Here is a 19,333-nt window from a genome sequence, read left to right on the forward strand (position 1 = left end):
GCTTGTCTGTAGAGGGGGTAGGAGTGTGTGCCCCTTGCTTGTTAATGTACCACATAACTGTGGTGTTGTCTGTCTTTAGTAGTAATTGCCCTGGATGCAGTAGGTCCTTGAAAGCTATAATAGCATTTTGTACAGCTAGCATCTCTTTTGGACTGATGTGGAGATGTCTTTGCTCTGTGGGCCACTTACCCTGGATACATTTTCCTGCCATGTGTGCTCCCCAGGCGTAATCCGATGCATCTGTTGTCAGTGTCTGCCTGGCTGTGGGTTGAGTGAAAGGCTGTCCCTTTTTGAGGTGACAAGCTTGTGCCCACCATCGAAACTCCTGTTGTTGGCAAGGAATTAGAGGTATAACGGTTTCCAAACTTTGACAGTGTTGATACCATACGCTCTTTAGGTACCATTGTAGTTTCCTCATATGCAGTCTGGCATATGGAACTAGTAGTATGCAAGATGTCATGTAGCCCAAGGCCTGCACAATTTTTCTTGCAGGGAGTTGGGTCTTTGTTGCCATTAATTGAAAATATTGAGTCAGTTGTCCTTGCTGATCTGGCATGAGATAAGCCATCTGGGCCGTTGTATTCAAGCTGGCACCCAGGAATATTATCTGTTGTGAGGGCACTAGTTTTGATTTCTTTTCATTTACTGTGTACCCCAGACAACTTAATAACTTTTTTACGTATGCCAGATGCTTTAGTAGAATGTCCTTGCTCTCTGCTTGAATCAGGCAGTCGTCCAGGCATGGATAAATTTGAATTCCTTTTTGCCTGCAAAATGCAATTACTGGTGCCAGGCACTTCGTGAAGACCCTGGGTGCAGTAGATAAGCCAAAGGGCAGTGCAGAGAATTGATAGTGCATTGAACCAGCTAGAAATCTGAGGTATCTTCTGCAGTTTTGTCTGATAGGGACATGCAGGTATGCCTCTTTGAGGTCCAAAGTCACGAGCCAAGCTTTCTTGCCCAGCATGGGAAGGAAGCTGCTGTAGTGTCAACATCTTGAATTTCAGAACATCCAGGTAAGTATTTAGTGAAGAAAGGTCCAGAATGGGTCTCCAGGCTTTGTCCTTTCTGGGAACCAGAAAGAGTCTTGAGTAAATGTGGTGGTACCTGTTGAATAGCTCTCATGTCCATGAGTGCTGTAATTTGTTTTTGAGCCTCTGCCCACTGATTTGGTGGCAGATTCGGCATTCCTTTTAGCCTTGGCAGGGTGTGAAAATGGAACCTGTAACCTTGAGATACAATGTTGAGAACCCATTTGTCTTTGGTGATGCAATGCCAGTTGTGATAGAAAAGTGCCAGTTTTCCTTCTAAGGGGGCTGCCAAGAGAGAGATGTTTGGCAGCTGCAGTGGAAAGTCATTGAGGCTATTTTTTATAAGGTTGAGGCCTGTCTTCCCCTTCTTTTTGGCCTGGTGTACCCCACTGTTGAGGCCTGTAAGGGCCTTGTGTCTGACCTCTATGTCTTGGACGTCTATATCTGCCCCTTTGAGGTCTATCTGTGACTGGAAAGGACCAATTCTTTGTTGGCCAATTTCTGCTAAAACGAGGAGGCTGAACCTGTAAGAAATCTTTCACTGTTTGCATAGATTTTGCCTTATCCTCCATCTTCTTTAATACCTCCTCTGCCTTAACTCCAAACAGCACATCCCGCTGCAAAGGTGCATCCAATAATTTGACCTTAACATGATCTGGTAACGTATATTCTTTTAACCAAGCATGCCTTCTAATGACAGAGCCTGTAACTGCTGCTCTACAGGAGGCATCTAAGGAATCAAAACCACATTGCAAAGTATGTTTACCCACTTGTTCAGCTGCATGCAATAAATCCTGCATTTTTTTTAGGTTTGGAGGATCTGAATCTGGAAGCATCTTTTGTTTCAACTGAGACATCAAAAATTGCTGATATTTTCGCATATGAAACTGGCAATTCAAGGCTCTCATTGCTAAAGTAGCAGACATATATACCTTCTTTCCCCATCTGTCTAATGCTCTGGAATCTCTGTTAGAGGAACTGGATTTTTTGCTGATGAGGCCTTAATCCCTTTGGGTCCCTGAGAAATAGTTTCAGGGTCAGCAACAGGGCTTTTGTACAGAAATTTGTGAGAGTCAGGAACTCTGTAATATATATCAGGTTTAACTGGGGCTGGGGGTAAGGAGTCAGGGTTTAAACTGGATTCAGTGTACACATCATCCACAATATCTAAAACTGGTGGGGTAGCAAGGGGTATGTGTTGAGGCAATAAAAGGAAGTCTCTGAGCCTTTTCTTGGATTCTGAGTAATCCTGGCCTTCCCAATGGAAATGTTCCCTCATGGTATGTAAGGTCTCCCCAAAGGAGTAATCCACAGGCGGAGAGGCTGATGGAATTGATTCCTCAATATCAGAATCCTCATAAGGGGGTAAAGAATATCCTAGGTCCGAGGAAGACTCTGAGGAAATGGACACCTGGTCAGAAGATTCATAGTCTGCATCCTGTCCGGGTCTTTTATCAGGAGGGGGATGGGACCCCCTGATCAGGGTGATTAGGTCCTCGGCCACTTTTAGCATTTGTTTCTTAGGCATGGAAGCCTGTCCTGGAGAGAGTTGTGTCTGTTTCTTTGCTTTTAAGGGGGGCTTAGACTTAGCAGAGGGTTTAATGGTTAACAGGGTAGGTCTGAAAACACCCTCTGTAGCTGTGGATTGTTCAGCTACTTCGGTTCCCTCTGTAGGGTTAGGATCGGTAAGCTGAAGCCCTAGTGCATCCGAAGGCCCAGCCAGCTCCACGTGGGAGTCGGAGGCGGTCTGTGGTTCTGTCGAAGCGGTTGTCAGGGGCTGCGTAGGCGCCTCGCTGAAAACCGGAGAACCGGCGACTGGCCTAGAAGAGGCCTTGTCGTCAGTTTTGAGCCTCGGATGCCTGTCCTTGTGCTTTTTATGTATTCCGGTCATCAGAATTTCCGACGGCATAGTGTAATTGAATTTTCTGCCAAAATAATGTCTGGCAAAATCAATCCGACATTTAATAGTGCACTTGTTAAACCTAGCACAAAACCGACAACCAGTGACATCGTGGTCAGGGCCTAGGCATGGAATACAATAGGAGTGGAAATCCTTATGAGGTATTTGCTTCCCACAAGAAATACAGTTATTAACTTTTACTGACATTGGTCTGAGGCAAGAAAAAGTTTCCCCAATGGGGTACTTAGCTTTTTTAGAAGACTTCGGTTCTGGATTCGGAATGAAAATCTCAGGAGTCGGCCGACCGGCACTTGTGAACTGCTTCTGCTTCGGGCACCGCACGGCAAGAAAGACTGAAGAAAATGTCGTCAGCTGCATCTTATATACCCCTGTCGCACTGACGTCAGGGAGGAGGCGACAGCAACCGACACCGGACCAAGACTTTGGAACTCTTGCCGACTGCGGGACCGCCTGACAGCAGGATAACCCAAGTGTAATGACTGCAGCAGTGTAACACGATGAACATCCATGAGAGAGAGAGGATCCCTGGAGGGTGCCATCGAAAAAAAAAATCGGCATGGAACCAGGAATGCCCTCCCCCATGGCACAGCCACTGGCCTGAGAAGAGCCTGAAGCCCACTGCACTGAGGGCCACAAGGACAACTCCGGTTCCAAAGTGAGATCCACTACTGGAGTCTGAGGAAGGGAAGCTGCTGCCAGAGTAATAGGCTTCAAAACTTGGGTAGAAGTCGAAGGAGGCGTGTACGTTGGAGTTTGAGAAAATATACGTTCACCTGAAGGAGGGAATATGGACTTCGACGGGTGAGAGAGACCTCTGGCCACAAGCAACTGGTCAACAAGCCGCAACACATCTTGTTCAGAGAGACTAAGCTGATGGCGATTCTGGCCTTTCTAGAAAAGGACTGTACTGACAGCCAGCAAATGGATCCAATGAAGGAGAATACTTGGCCCTTGCTAATTCAATAGGTGCAGAGCCTGGAACCGAAGACATCTGCACTGAAGAAAACTGTGCGGAAGTAGTCTGCACTGACTATGTCAGCACCATAGTAGTTGAAGATGTCTGCACTGTAAAGGCAAAAGTCTGCCCCAATGGGTACGATGCCGAGGAAAGTGTCTGCACCGGTAATAAGGACGGTGCCGAGAAGGACTGCACCAAAGAACATGGTGCCGAAAATGTCTGTGCCATGGAGTACAGAAAAGTCATACTCGGAGCCGAAGGGGATTGTACCAACAGTGCTGAAGGGGACTGTACCTGGATGGATGGTGCCGGTAAGGGCTGCAACGGAACTACCGGAGCCGTAGTTGTCTGCACCAGGAACTCCGGTGCCGGTATCAATAAGAAAGACATGACTGGAGCCAGAATAATTTGGGGCGGTGCCGAGCCTGGAGCCGACAGGGTCACAGGTGGCAGCGCAGAAGTGTCAATTTCACCTTCTTATGAGTAGACTCCCTACGATCTCCAGAGAGAAGAGGGGAGGCGACTTCGATGATGAAGAGGAAGAACGCCTCTTAAGGGGTTTAACAGGAGGGGGTGAGCACTCCGACCCAGAAATAGCCTCAGAGAAAGGAGACTTGAGAAGACCTTTCAAAATTCACTTATTCTTCCTCTCGTTAAGAGTCCTGGTAGAAAAATTTTTACAAATCCCACATGGGGGATCCATAGTAAGGTGGGAGACATTCAGACAGCAGACACATAAGTCATGGCCATAGGAAAGCGGTAACTTACAGCAGCAATCCTTACACTGCTTGAAACCAACGCTACTTTTCTTATCCGACATAATGATGTGGAGAAGAAGAACAGTACCACAAAGAAGAGAGTACCCAAAAAGGCAAGAAGAGAAAAAGGAAGGATTACCAACGATGGTGATGAAGAATTACCTCAACGGTAAGAAAAAGGGTAATAAAGGGAAAAGACTAAAGGGAGAGAGTCTAAAGTATACAATAGGGTAGGAAAATATTAGCAGAAACTATTTGAAATTATTTAAAGTAAGAACAATGTATAAAACTTTCAAAAATTAGACACTTAGCTGAGAGAGTGGCTTGACACAGCTGTATAGCAACTGGGCAAACGAGATCTGAGGTAACAGGGAGCAGAGCATTCTGGGTAGGACCTTGGCTCAAGAGTTTTTGGCTGACGCGAACTTGATATTAGCTGGCTTGGTTCAGAAGATGGAACCGATAACCCATCAGTAAGGAATGAACGAAGATTACAACATTAGATCATATGTTTTGGTAATGTAATTAGTTGTCAGACCTTAAAGATCCCCTATAGAGTACTCTGTCAAAAATATTGGGTGAGCAAGTAGGTGCAAGAAAGGAAAAGATTCTTCTGAACTGGGATACACGATCCAAACTGCCTAGGCATACTAAGGCCTTGTTAAGTTTAAATTCTGGTGGCTGCCAAAAAAAAGCAATCATTAGAATATGGAAATCAAAGTCTAAACCAACTGTATTTGAAGTACTGAATACTGTAACAGAGACAAAAGAACTTTAGAAAAAGTAGGAGCAAATTACATAAATAAATGGAACTTGTGGGAACAATACATATAGAATAATGTCCTGGAGGAAGAAAAGTCAGGTTTAAGGGAATGCAGGAATTGAGCAATTTATGTAATGCTGTACATAGTGAATGGTAGTGTACATTTGCTAATGTGCATTTGCCATTCTGAATTTCATATATATGTTGCATGTAACTGGGAACAAATTTATTTATCTATACACACACATTGTGTGTGTGTGTGTGTGTGTGTGTGTGTGTGTGTGTGTGTGTGTGTGTGTGTGTGTGTATATATATATATATATATATATATATATATATATATATATATATATATACATACATATACAAACATACATATACATTTACACACACACACACACACACACACACACACACACACACACACACACAAACACACACACACACATATGTGTGTGTGTGTGTGTTTATACATATGGTTTACTATCAAAATGTGGAAAAATCAAAACAATTTTACACTTTTTGATCAAATTTGTTTTCCTGATTTGGTCATCATCATCATCTTCTTTCGGCTGTTCCCTTTAGGGATCGCCATAGTGGATCATCTGTTTCCATTTCTTCCTGTCCTCTGCATCTTGCTCTGTCACACCAACCACCAGCATGTCCTGTCTCATCACATCCGTAAACCTTAACTTAGGCCTTCCTCTCTTCCTGTTACCTGGTAGCTTCATCCTTAGTATCTTTTTTCCCAATATACTCAGCATCCCACCTCAGCACATGTCTAAACCAACGTAACCTTGCCTCTCTGGCTTAGTCTCCAAACCTTCCAACCTGGACTGGCCCTATAATATACTTATTCCTAATCCTGTCCACCCTCGTCACACCCAGTGCAAATCTTAACATCTTTAACTCTGCCACATCCAGCTCTAAATCCTGCCTTTTTGTCAATGCCACTGCCTCCAAACCATATAACATAGCTGGTCTCACTACCCTTCTGGTACTTGTCTGTCACAAATCACTCCTGACACTCTTCTTCACCCACTCCATCCTGCCTGTACTCTCATCTTCACCTCTCTTTCACACTCACCATTACTCTGTACTGATCCCAAGTATTTAAACTCATCCACCTTCGCCACCTCTACTCCTTGCATCCTCACCATTCCTCTATCCTCCCTCTCATTCACACACATATATTCTGTCTTAGTCCTGCTGACCTTCATTCCTCTTCTCTCTACAGCATATCTCCATCTCTCCAGGGTCTCCTCCACCCATTTTCCTAATTTGGTAATACGGAATTACAAAAATATCAGAAATGGTAAAGATAGAATCGACATTCGAACACCGGAATTTCCAATGTACAGAGTCCATGTTACTGGTAATGTTTCTGCAGGGGGGGGACTCCCCACACCCCCTGCATATTACATATTCCAACTCAGAGATCACACTACATTGAGGAAAAGGGTAACATTTTTCAGAAAGGCATTACAGAAATTGGAAAAGAAGCATTCAACCATCCCAGATTTGAGTAAGTGCCGTTCCACATTTTGATAGTAAACCTATACATGTGTGTGTATATTACACACATACATACATATATGTATGACAGTGTGTATTTTTTTCATTTATTAAAGTTATGTTTTCCTGTGTCTAAACTGACAATTTAATAAAGTTGTTTAAAAAAAAAGAAGAGAGTGTTTCTCCCTTGCCCACTGTGGGAACCCCAACAGCCACAGAGGATGTAGTTAACTCCCAGTCTACAGTGGCTGAAGGTGCTACATTACAGGGATTTGGGGTTAAAGATGAGGTCTGAGGTACGACAAATGGCCGCTGCAGTGTCACCCATCTGCAGCTGAGGCAAACTGCTAACCTGCTGTGGTAGCAAAGGCTGTTTTTCTTTTTGTGGGTGGAAGAAGGACTGACCATGGGACTGACAGTTTGTTCCATGGTCAAGCTGAAAAGGAGGCGTCTTTTCTACGGGAAAGCAAGCAGCAAGAGCTAGGGAAATAGTACAAAGCACTTTAAGACACTATGTCAGCCCCACAAAGTAAAATAAACACAATATCTTCAGAGATAAAATGGTTTTCAGTTACTTTAAACAACTTTTAAACTGAAAAGAAAAAAAGAGCGTTTCTGTTTAAAAGTATAGTACACTCTTGTGACAGTCCATTAAAGAAAAATAAAAAGTAGGTGATCACCATGGCTTAACTCTTATATAAAAACAAAAAACTTATTTACACAGACATTAACAAAAAACATTAAGAGCTTAATTATTTTGTTAACATCTATGTAAATAAAAGTTTTTTTTTGTTTTTATATAAGAGTTAAGCCATGGTGATAGTCTACGTTTTCTTTTGAGCTTTGTGGTTTAGTGCAATCTTTACCAGCAGCTTGACCGTTTTTCTGTGTTTACAGTCCATTAAGGCACAAACCCCTACCTTAAAAGTAACTTTTCTGAAGAGGAAAGTATACATAATAAGCAAAATTATTAAATGAAAGTTAATTTTCCCCGAAGACAACTTATTTGCCCAACAAAGGAACAGTATAAGCTGAGCGCCAATCCTTGAAAACCTCAGAGTGGTGTGCTCTTTGGCAGCAGTAAAACCTCTGAAGGTCCTGGCACCCAAACATGTCTTTTAGTCACCTCCACTCAACCTGCCTTACAATTTGGGTGAATGGAAGGTGCCCTGAAGCTTTGGAAGCTGGCTGGCTGCTTTATCCTTGGCAAGATATAACCCAGAGAGTCAAGGTTAGAGGTTATTGCAGCAGTGATCAATATGATGAACATTAAAATACTACCCATCATTCTTAATCACACGGAGTAAGACTGTCTGACCACCCATGTTGTTTTGACTATTCATAACTTATCTACAATGGACTTTTAATGTTGCATACAAATCTGGACTATGCATGCATATATTAAAGTTTCAAGTTTGTTTATTCTTCAAATTAAACTTCAGTATTTGGCATACGGCTACATCAACACTATTGCAGATGTTATACGAATTACACAAAACATGGAAATAATTTAAATACTGCTCAGGTCCTGTGGAGAGTACTTCTTTACTGTCTTTCAGCTTTTCCCGGTTAGGGGTCGCCACAACGGAACTCCGGTCCGCTAATGATTGGCAGTAGATTTTTACCATGCTGGCTTGCCGGGCCTAATGCACAACCTTCAACGAAGGAACGCCCATTCACCCATGTCGACACACAGAAGACACTCTGAGAATCGAACGTGCAACGTATAACTGTGAGGTGACAATGCTACCGCAGCACCACCACCTATTTCTTTACTGTAACAAACAAAAAAAAAAAAAAAACAGACAGGATGTTACTGCTGCACTTCTAAGCCCAGAATAGTGGCAAACGTTGCTTCTGAAAAGACTGTATGCCAGTAAAGATCAAATGTCTAACTATATCCCCAAATGTTTTCCCAACAACAGTAGTTAAAGTCCAGTTTTCTGGTGATTCTCTCTGGCTTTACTTTGCATGATATACCGAGCAATGCGTTGCTGGACAATGGCAATGGAGTTGTTGAGAAGGTTGCCTCTGCAAAATCTCTGAAGAGAGTTAATTCTGTGGACTCATTGGATTTGGGAGCAGTTCCCAAAAGAAGGGAGAATTCATCCAGCAGCAATGAACCGAACAGTAAAGTTGCTGCGATTGATAAGTGGCTTGAGGACTGTCTTGCGAATCCAGCCAAACCATTTACTACAAAGAAACAAGCCCATCTGATAATAGTACCAGCACCAGCATCGTGGGTTTAATGCACTTGGAAATAGTTTCCTAAAAATCAAGAGGTTTCAGTGGCATATTTTCTTTTTCAAAGCCTGTATGGAGTTGAAAAGAGTGCCGAAAGGACTTAGGGTTAGTAATATGCCTGCTGGAGAATTTTTTTCTGAAGATCTGCTAAGTGCATGGAAAGCACTGGTTAAGAGCATCAACCTGCAGTATGTACAGTTGCCGCTTGAAGATGCGAGGCATAAATTGGTCATTTTAAATTACAAAATAATTAGTAGTTATGGCTCCCTGAAAAATAAGGTGTCTCCTGTGAATTTTGAGTTGAAAATGGAATCGATTCAAACAAAATTAATCAAAGAGAATGAGATTCAACAGAAAAGGGAACTGAAGAAATTCATAAGAGATGAGGGCAGCTATCTAAATGAATTACAAATGGATCAGCATGCTTCAACAGTAATTAAAAGTAACTGTGCTAACATTTCAGAAGCTGATAAGGCTGTAGAAGGCAGAGCAGCAAAAAGAACTAGAACAGAGGAAGTTCTACCAGCAGTTCTATCAATAGTAGGCAAAGGTATGAATTGCTTGCAGGAAGGAACCAGCAAACAGGTTTTTCAGTGTGTGGATGTTTACCAAGGAGGAGGAACTGGAACAAGGTGCTGGGCGCAGGTGGTCGGCAAACAACAAGCTGGGGAGTTCAAAAAGCAGTCATGGGGAAAAAATCAACAAGGCTATGGTTGGAAAAATAAATTTTTTCACAACAAAGGGCAAAAGAAGTTCAACAACAGCAACAAAAAATTCAAAGGGAACTTTTACATGAAGAGGAACGAGCAGTGTTGCTGCCAGCAAGGAACAAGAGCATGGAATGTGCAGAAAGGAGCTGGAGAGAGTTACCAGCAGCGCCACTGGAAATAGGATAATCATTAACCAAAGGTACTGTAAATTTGAATTTAAAAATAGTGAATTTGTATACAGTGGTACTAAATATAGAACAAATAAATATTCTCAACAGAGGACTTAATTTTGTGCCATCGCCAAGGGAAAATATTGTGTCTGTGACAAATGCTTTAAGGGGTTTTGTACGAAAAGTTAATTTGAAATGTCTTTTTCAAGGCAGGGCATGTAAACAACATTGTTTTAAAAAAAACAAGTGTTTTTAATCCCCCTTAAGGCCAGAGTTAGAAGCATTTTTGCTTACATGTGAAAAAGAAGTCGGGGAATTATTGAATAAACACAACAAAAATTGTACTTATGACTAAGACCGAGAAGGATGCTTTGCAGTTGTTAGTGGATGATAAAGATATTTATATCACTAAGGGTGACAAAGGTAATGCAGTGGTAGTCATGGACTATAGCTTTTATAAAAATAGCATCTATGAGTTACAGTCTGATGCTGACTTTTATGCAGAATGAATTGGATCGATATAGATAAAAGTTTTAATTTTATAAACTCACTGATTGAAGAATGGTTAGTTGAAGGAAGAATCAGCAATGAGTTAGCTGGTTACTTTCGTGTGAGTACACCCAAGTTGGGAAGGTTTTTCAGCCTTCCCAAAATACACAAGTACTTGGATTCACCAAATTTTAGGCCTATAGTGGCCAATGGTGGTAGTAAAACTGAGTCCATGGCTATCTATGTAGATAGATGCTTGCAAAAAGCAGTGATTTCAGCGGAATCATATATTAAGGATTTGTTTGATTTCAAAGAAAGTATGAAGAATGTTTCCCTGAGAGATAATACGTGGTTAAGTAACTGCTAATGTATGCATATTGTACACTGTAATTCCCAATGAAGAAGGAGCTGAGAGGGTTACAGGAGTGCTGAGGGGTTGTCCTGATTTTAATGGTGAGGAGATTAGTCTGTTGGCTGAACTTTTAGATGTAATACGGTCTTACAATTTTTTTAGCTTCGATAATAGATTTTTTAAACAAAATAAAGGTGTAGATATGGGGGCAGCCATGGCCCCGAGCTATGCCAATTTGTTTATGACTAGTTGGGAAAGAGAATTTATTTTTAATTCTACATTTGCTAGCAATATTTATTTTACAAGCGCTTTATTGATGACTTTTTTTTTTTATGGGAAGGTTCTGTGTCGGAATTGTTGAAATTCTGTGAATATTTAAATTCTGTTACAAGCTATTTAAAGTTTTCTTTTAATAGAAGTAGAATCTGTGTGAATTACCTGGATCTGACTGTGTACAAGAAAGGGGGGAAAATCTTGGTTAACATTTTTTAAAAAGATGTCCAGAGTAAGAGCTACTTGGAATATAGCAGTTTGCAAAGTGTGAACTTGAAAAATAATATTGTGTCTGGTCAGCTTGATAGAATAAATAGACTCACTGACGAAGACGAGTATTTTTTGGAAGAATGTGAGATGTTAAGAAAAAAAATTTTAATCAGGGGTTTCCCTACTGGGGTAATAGGTGAAGCAACAGATAAAATTAAAGCCGTGGGGAAGAAAAGGGCCAATAAAGGATGTTGAAAGGAATAGTTAAGGAGCAGATTATAATCTGAGTTGGACATTGGAAAATTCAGTAGATATGTACAGCATTAAGCAGATCATCACAAATAAATGGAGATTTTTGAAGAATTTCCAAGAGTTAGGTGCTTTTTTATATGAGAGTCCTATTTTTGTCACAAAAAGAGGGAAAAGTCTTAAGGAATTTTTAGAAACCAAAACATTTAATACTCCTATTATTTATTATGGGATGTCAAGATGTGAAGACTGCAATTATTGCAAGTTTTTGGTACTGGGGAATAAAACAGTAGTAAAGGCTCGGGACTTTATTAATATCAAGGGGAATTATAATTGCAAGTCTAAATTCATTGTGTACCTAGTATTATGTAATTCTTGTAATGGATTCTACATAGGAAGAACTATATGTAGCTTCCATTGCAGAATTTATGAGCACCTGAGGGCAGTAGAAAAACTAGATGTAACTAATGCCCTAGCAAGGCATGTTGTTAACTGTCATAACAGAGTAAAAGTGGGTTTTAGTTTTACTGTTATTGACCAAGTTTTAAATGCAGACAAAAGATGGGATGCAGAAGTGGATTTAAACTGGAAAGAATATGCTTGGCAAGTGAGGCTAAACACAGGTGCAGATCCAGGTATGAATGATATGGAAAAATTTAAAGCAGTGTTATGTAAGAAAGGGTTAAAACACTGCTAATGTGTTGGGTCATGTGACTTGCGCGAACTATAAATGTGAATTTTGTATGTATGACAACCAGGTCTGAAGAAGTTCTTTGTGAATGAAAGCGCTTACCGGTTGTTTTTTGTTTTAATAAATACTGAGTGTTTCATTGTCATTCGAATTGCGTATTGGATTTATTACAATTGGAACTGTGGAGATTTATAATAATACCCATTTGTTAACCAAAGAGATCCACTGGACACACAATCCCTTTCCAGAGGTGACTAGCAATGTCTAGTTAAGCGAGTTGCTCAAGGCCATACAGCTAGCAAATGAGGGCTGAGGGAATCATATTCTGTATCACAGGAACTTCAGCTCACAGCCTAAACCCTCTATGCCAACTGCCAGACAAAAGTTTCCAGATTTGTAAACTGACTGCTACAGTCATGATACATAACCTTCCTAGTTAACTAACAAACAAACGAGCAAGCAGATAAACATGATCTGAAGAAAAAGAGTTGTCATGTAAAATAAATCCAAACTATGAGACCTTCAACACCATAAAAAAATGAAATAGTTCTGCCTAAACCATCATTACAGTCATCTCACGACACCCCATCTCTTCAACTGTGGTAGCAAATCATACTTTGGGATTTTTTTGGAACAGCTGTTAAACTGACCAGACTTACAAAATGATACAATAACAGTGCCACAGTTCATAAAGCGAATCTTAAAGATGTCATACTGAAGTTTTGGGGCCTAACTGTAAAAAGTTATTTTATATTTAGAAACACACTAATCTGTAAAAATACACTAATACTTACTACAGTGCTTACCAGGATTCTGTGGGAACAGCAGAGTGATGGGTCCATAGTGGGAGAGACAGACAAACAGTGGACAATTTTCTTAGGGGGGGCATTTCCCTTTATATGTCATTAGCAGATTAAGCACGTTTCAGTATTCCTAAATACAGCATCTGACACATGGGAACCGTACATCTCACTTGTATCATTACACACAGATTTGGGAGGTGTTGAATGCTGTCGGTGAGCTCCTGGAAAGTAAAGCGACTTTCTATGAATTATGAAAACTGCACCTGATGACACAAAAGCATCCTCTTCTTGAAGTTAAGTCTGAAAAATGGAGACACATCTGTTTACAACTACCTGCCCTAATACCTATGTAGTCATACAGGCCTTCTTTATTAAAACTAGGGGGCTTCAAAGATACCCAAAAAACTCAGCTTTGGCTTTGCCAGAGTGCTTTTATCCAGTAATGTCTACAAAAAAGCAGAAGACAAGACCTAAGACACGGAACATTTAAGGTTAAGTACTTAACAGTAGTAACAAATCTACAACTTCTGTAGCCAATAAAACCAGTGCTGCAGGCATTAAGACTGTTTGGCAGGTAAAACTTCCACAGGTTGCCAAGAAACTTTCCTCTTGCCATCATGCACTATACATGTTAGACTGCTCAGTTCTTTTTCCTATATCATTAATCAGCTAGAAGAAGAAGAAAACAGAGGAGAGAAGGAAAGATGACACCAGACCAAATGCGGGTGATGGAGGCTGGGTATGTTACAGAAGATGATCCGCGTTTTTACAAATCTATCATTAAGGTAGGCACACAACTTCCATATTTGAAAGGTCCATCTTCCTTACACAAAAGAACAGACTCTCCAGTTAATTCACACTGGTAACCACTCTCAGGGAAAGATACCACTGACAACAGGAGTGTCAATGGTGCAATTGGTAACACACACACACATCTGTGGAGCTGGAAAACCAGAAAGCTCTGGGTTCTACTTCCACTCCAGGTGATGGAATTGCTGACACTGCAATGCAGCATTAATGAGGTGCTGAACTCCTGAGTGAGTTTTCCTTTGGGCAAGACATTAAACAGTTGGTCAATTTGCTTGAATTGGTGGTAGCTCATATGGACAGAAAAATGATTCCATTGCATCTATTGACAACAGTACGGCAAATTCCCCGATGCCCTGGCCAAATTTCCCTAGTAGTAGAAAACCATCTCGAGTCTCCCCTGAAAAGTGCCACCAGCCTAGTGGGACTAACTTACTTACCCAGTCAAAAGGTATGTAAATACAGAAAGGAAAAGAAGGAAAAAAAAAAACAGTGGCCCCAAAGACTTAGATCTGAATATAACATCAACTTGCACTGCCTGAAAAAGTAAGGAAAAAACACACACTGCAGCTGCACAAATATTTAATTCAAACTGTTATTACAAAAAATGCAGTACCAGTAGCAACGGTTTAGTAGCACGAGACCTAGACACTATGAGCAAGAGCTTTCCATGATCAGTGGGGCAACTGGCTAATCATCGGGAAATGGTAAGTTTTAAAAACATTTTGACCCAGTTTAGACTTTGTAAAAGAAAAACAAATGACATTCTTTACAGGAAGACTTGTCCTTACCTGCATAAAATGTAATTTGTTTCTTGATCCTCCCAACAGAACAAGGAGGTTCAGGATTACCTGAATTTAAGGGATATTTTACAGTTACACAGTTAAGGCTCTTATACGTAACACAAGCAGAAAATTATAATTCAAAGTGGAAAAAGAGATGATGATGAAGCAGGGAGTGATTTAAGAAATAAGAATGGGATTTTGGAAGCAGATCCTCAAGGAGAATAACAATACTCATACAGAATATTATAATTCATAAAGTAGCAGAAAGTATACTAAGAACTAAGCTAACACGGGAATGGAGAAAGGAAATTTGTCTGATAGGGATGACTGCAATTAGGGGCACAGAGAATAGGCAAGAAGGAGTTGAAACTTACTGGAGGAAGATGGCAAATAACCAATGTATTGGGAACAAATAATTAGAGAAGAAATGGCAATAGAATGGGAAGAGGTCATGAAGACATTTGGACTGCAGGCTAGTGACTGATATCAATCCCTGACAGGGAAGGTAAAGTATAGACTAAGAGAAAGGGATACGAGAATCCTAAATGAAAGACCTGCACTGTCAGTTTTTCATTGAATCCAGAAGAACAGAAGCTGCTGTTAAAAAGGGATAATTAGTACAGCATATAAAATATTGCACGATAACTATAGGGATCGGTCAGAAAAGATGAGATGGGGGACGTGTGTGGCTCCCAAATATGCAACAAAATAAGAAGTTATGTACCTACCATAACGTTCCATGTTAGTTGTCTTCTCTCGCCTTCTTTCTTGCTTGATGGGTTCGGAGCACTTGCTAAGCTCGAGAGTCACTTTTACCAGCTCGAGGCAGCCCCATATCCCATGATGCAAGGCGGTAAGTACCCAGATCTCGTTTGATGACAAAGGGCAATAGCACCAAGCATAAACACTTCCCAAAGGAAGAAAGAAAGCCTACAGGATGGAAGAAGGACCAGCTCTGAATGGTCTTCAGCATAATAATTCCTTGTAGAAAAGGTCTGTCCAGGCCTGGGGGAAGGAGGGAGGGTCGCAAGAAAGAAGGCGAGAGAAGACAACTAACATAGAACGTTATGGTAGGTACATAACTTCTTAATGTTAAGTTGTCAATCTCGCCTTCATTCTTGCTTGATGGGACCGTCCTAGCACCTCTATCCTGGGTGGCTCAATGGAACAGACTCTTGAGGACTGTAGAGCCAAAACTGGCTCTGTCCCTGGAGGCCAAGTCCAATTTGTAATGGGAAACAAAAGTATGAGGAGTGGCCCAAGTGGCGCTGCACAAATAGTGTCTAATGGAAGTCTAGCTTGAAAGGCTGTAGAAGTAGCTAAGCTCCTAGTTGAATGTGCTTTAGGTTTTGAGCACAGCTGTTTTCCCCTGAGCAGATAAATTTCAGAGATGACAGAAGAAAGCCATCTAGATAAGGTCACTTTAGAGACAGGAAGGCCTTTCTTGTTATCCGCATAGGAAACAAAGAGTTGATCGGATTTCCTAAATTGTTTAGTTCTGTCCAAATAATATCTGAGTTGGCGGTGGACATCAAGATAATGTAGTTTTTGTTCGATCTGTTTGAATAGTTTGGAAAAATACAGGAGATCAATGGATTGATTCAAATTAGTCTTTGAGGCGACCTTAGGCAAAAGGTCGGATTAGTTCTCAATGATACTCTGTCTTTGTGAAAGACCAAATAGGGGGGTCGAATCGATAGAGCATGAAGTTCAGACACCCTCCTGGCCGATGTAATAGCTACTAGGAATAATGTTTTCCAAGAAAGAAATTTTAGGGAGCAAGAAACAGCTGGCTCGAAGGGGGGAAGAATCAAGGATGTCAGCACTAAATTTAGATCCCATTGAGGAGGAGGATTCCTGATTGGAGGCTTTAGCAGGAAAATTCCTTTCAAGAAGGCTCTACAAAGCCTATGGGACATAATATTGTGATCTGCGATCCCGACATGAAAGTTCGAGATAGCAGCCAATTGAACTCTAACTGTGGAAGAAGGGGAGCCTGCATGAAAAATCTCCACTAAGAAGTCCAAAACTGCCTGAACTGGGGCAGTGAAGGGATCAATATTCTTGGCTTTAGCCCAATAAGAGAAACGTTTCCATTTGCTTGTATAAATCCTCCTGGTAGAGGATTTTAAAGAAGCTACTATGATGTCTCTAACAGGGTTAGATATCAAAGGAAGCCTGGCTAAGGAAGGAAGTGGAGCAACCATGCTGTGAGGTTGAGAGAAGGGATAGACCGGTGCAGCTGACCGGATTGGTGAATCAGAAGATCTGGCACTGGGTCCAGATGCCACGGCTGCACCAAAAGGTGACGATGGAGGAACGGAAACCAAATTTGTCGAGGCCAATAAGGAGCAATGAGAATCATTTTGGCTCTCAAAACGGTAGCTTTCTGGATAACTTGAGGGATCAGGGAAAGGAGGAAAGGCATAAAGAAGTCCCTGGGGCCAATCCTGGGTCAGAGCGTCTCTGGGGATGGCCTGACAGAGGGTAGAGAGAAGAAGTCTGGGCATTTGCTGTTTTGGGGAGTAGCAAAAAGATCGCAACATGGGTGACCCCATTCCAGAAAAATCTCCTCCACTATAGATTGCTTGAGAGACCACTCGTGAGGCATGAGAATAGCTCTGCTCAATCTGTCCGCTAAAATGTTGGTTTTCCCAGGGATGTGCGTTGCTACCAGAAACCGATGAGAGGAGATCGCCCATTGCCAAAGTCTGAGCGCTTCTCGACACAAGGGGTAGGACTTGGTTCCGCCCTGTTTGTTGATATACCAAACTACAGACATGTTGTCTGTGTGGACTGCAATTGTCCCTACAGGAAGAAAGTCGTTGAGGGCTTGCAACGTTAAAAGCACTGCTCTCATCTCTAGGACATTTATGTGCAGGTGGTACTCGAACGGTTGCCACGTCCCATGAACCATCCTGCCCTGATAATGCCCCCCCCACCCGATCAGGGAGGCATCCGTGGTGACAGTGGCTACCGGGGATGGGGGTACAAAGTGTCTGCCTTGGTGAATCTGGGGAGAAGTGATCCACCAAGCAAGATGATTTTTGCAAATCTGTGTCACCAGAATTTGGTGACGCATTGGAAGTTGTTGGTAAGACCACTGAGTGAACAACATCCACTGAAGAAGGCGCATGTAGAAGTGAGCCAGGGGAAGAAGAGTAATGGCTGCAGCCATGAGACCTAATACCTTTAGAACCATTCTGGCCTGTACTTTCTTGCTGGCTAGAATGATCCTGACATGACTTTGAATGTCTGAAATTCTTTGGTCTGTAAGGGTAGCTGACATCTGAACAGTGTTTAAGTTTGCGCCTATGAAAGTAATAGACTGACAGGGCAATAAGGATGACTTTTCAAAGTTGATCGAGATGCCCAAATGAGAACAAAGATTTATTGTGTAATCCCTGGCTTGAACAAGCTGATGCCTGGTGGTGGCTGACAGGAGCCAGTCGTCGAGATACGGAAACACCTGGAATCCTTGACGTCTCAGGTGAGCCGTGACCACTGCCATGCATTTGGTGAACACTCTGGGGGCTGTGGTGAGACCAAAGGGCAGGGCTCTGAACTGGAAATGACTGGACCCCAGCCGAAAGCGGAGAAATCTCCTGGAGCGTCTGTGAATTTTTATGTCATAGTACGCATCCTGAAGATCTATTGAGCACATCCAGTTGTCCTTCTGCAAGAAAGGCAGAATCAACTGAAGAGTGACCATTCGGAATCTTGTCTTCCTCACAGACTTGTTGAGTCTGCTGAGATCCAATATTGGTCTCCAGTCTCCCGTCTTTTTGGGGACCAAAAAGAACCTGGAGTAGATTCCGGGCTCTGAATGGTCTGTTGTAACTGGCTGAATGGCTCTTTTTTGCAGTAGTTTTGAGACTTCTAACTCTGCAATTTCCCTTAGACCGGGTGGTACATCTGGAAGGGAATTTTAGGGATAGAAAGGACTTTCCTCGAAAGGAATTTTGTAACCCTCGGATATGATCGACTGTACCCATCTGTCTTGAGTGAGAGAACGCCAGGCTTCTGGATACAGCGATAGTCTTCCCCCGACTGCCTCCAAGGAGGGACAGCCGGGCAACATCTCAGGGATGCTGAAAGGGCTTGTCAGAAAGAGACTCTCTGTTTCCATGGTTTTGTGGACCCCCTCTGCCTCTAGAGCGGCGTCTGTTGTTGTTACCCCCTCTGCCTCTAGGGGTAAACTGACCACGTGAATCCGGCGTGACTCCTTGGGATTTGCAGAACCACATTTTGCCTCCCTTCTGTCCTTTGGGATAAGGTCTAGAAGGGGTGGAAAAACGGACTCCTACGGCAGAAAGAGTTTTGCCGTCCTGCTCACACCTGGTCAACGTTTCCTTCACTTGAGGGCCAAACAAAGCTGACCCATCAAAGGGAGAGTTTGTGAAGGACGCCTTAAAGGGATCTGCAAAATTACATAGCCGCATCCAGGCTTGGCGTCTAAGAGCCACACCTGTACCTGCGGCCCTACTCACTCCATCAGCAGCATATGATATCAGCCGCATGGAGGAGTTTGCAATGGAGTTAAGGGTTCCTAGCTGCGAAGCAATTTTTTCCTGAGCCCCGCAGCTGTAGGATCCTGCACAACT

General features: G+C 42.1%; 1 protein-coding gene across 1 annotated transcript in view; it reads right to left on the reverse strand.

The window, feature by feature from the left end:
• The window catches only part of BEND4 (BEN domain containing 4), a 337,208-nt gene that overhangs the window by 231,106 nt on the left and 86,769 nt on the right, over positions 1-19,333 (reverse strand). The window lies entirely within an intron of this gene.

The sequence above is a fragment of the Protopterus annectens genome, chromosome 2.part0 (genome assembly GCF_019279795.1).
Source record: "Protopterus annectens isolate FY-2018-M chromosome 2.part0, PAN1.0, whole genome shotgun sequence".
NCBI lineage: Eukaryota > Metazoa > Chordata > Ceratodontiformes > Protopteridae > Protopterus > Protopterus annectens.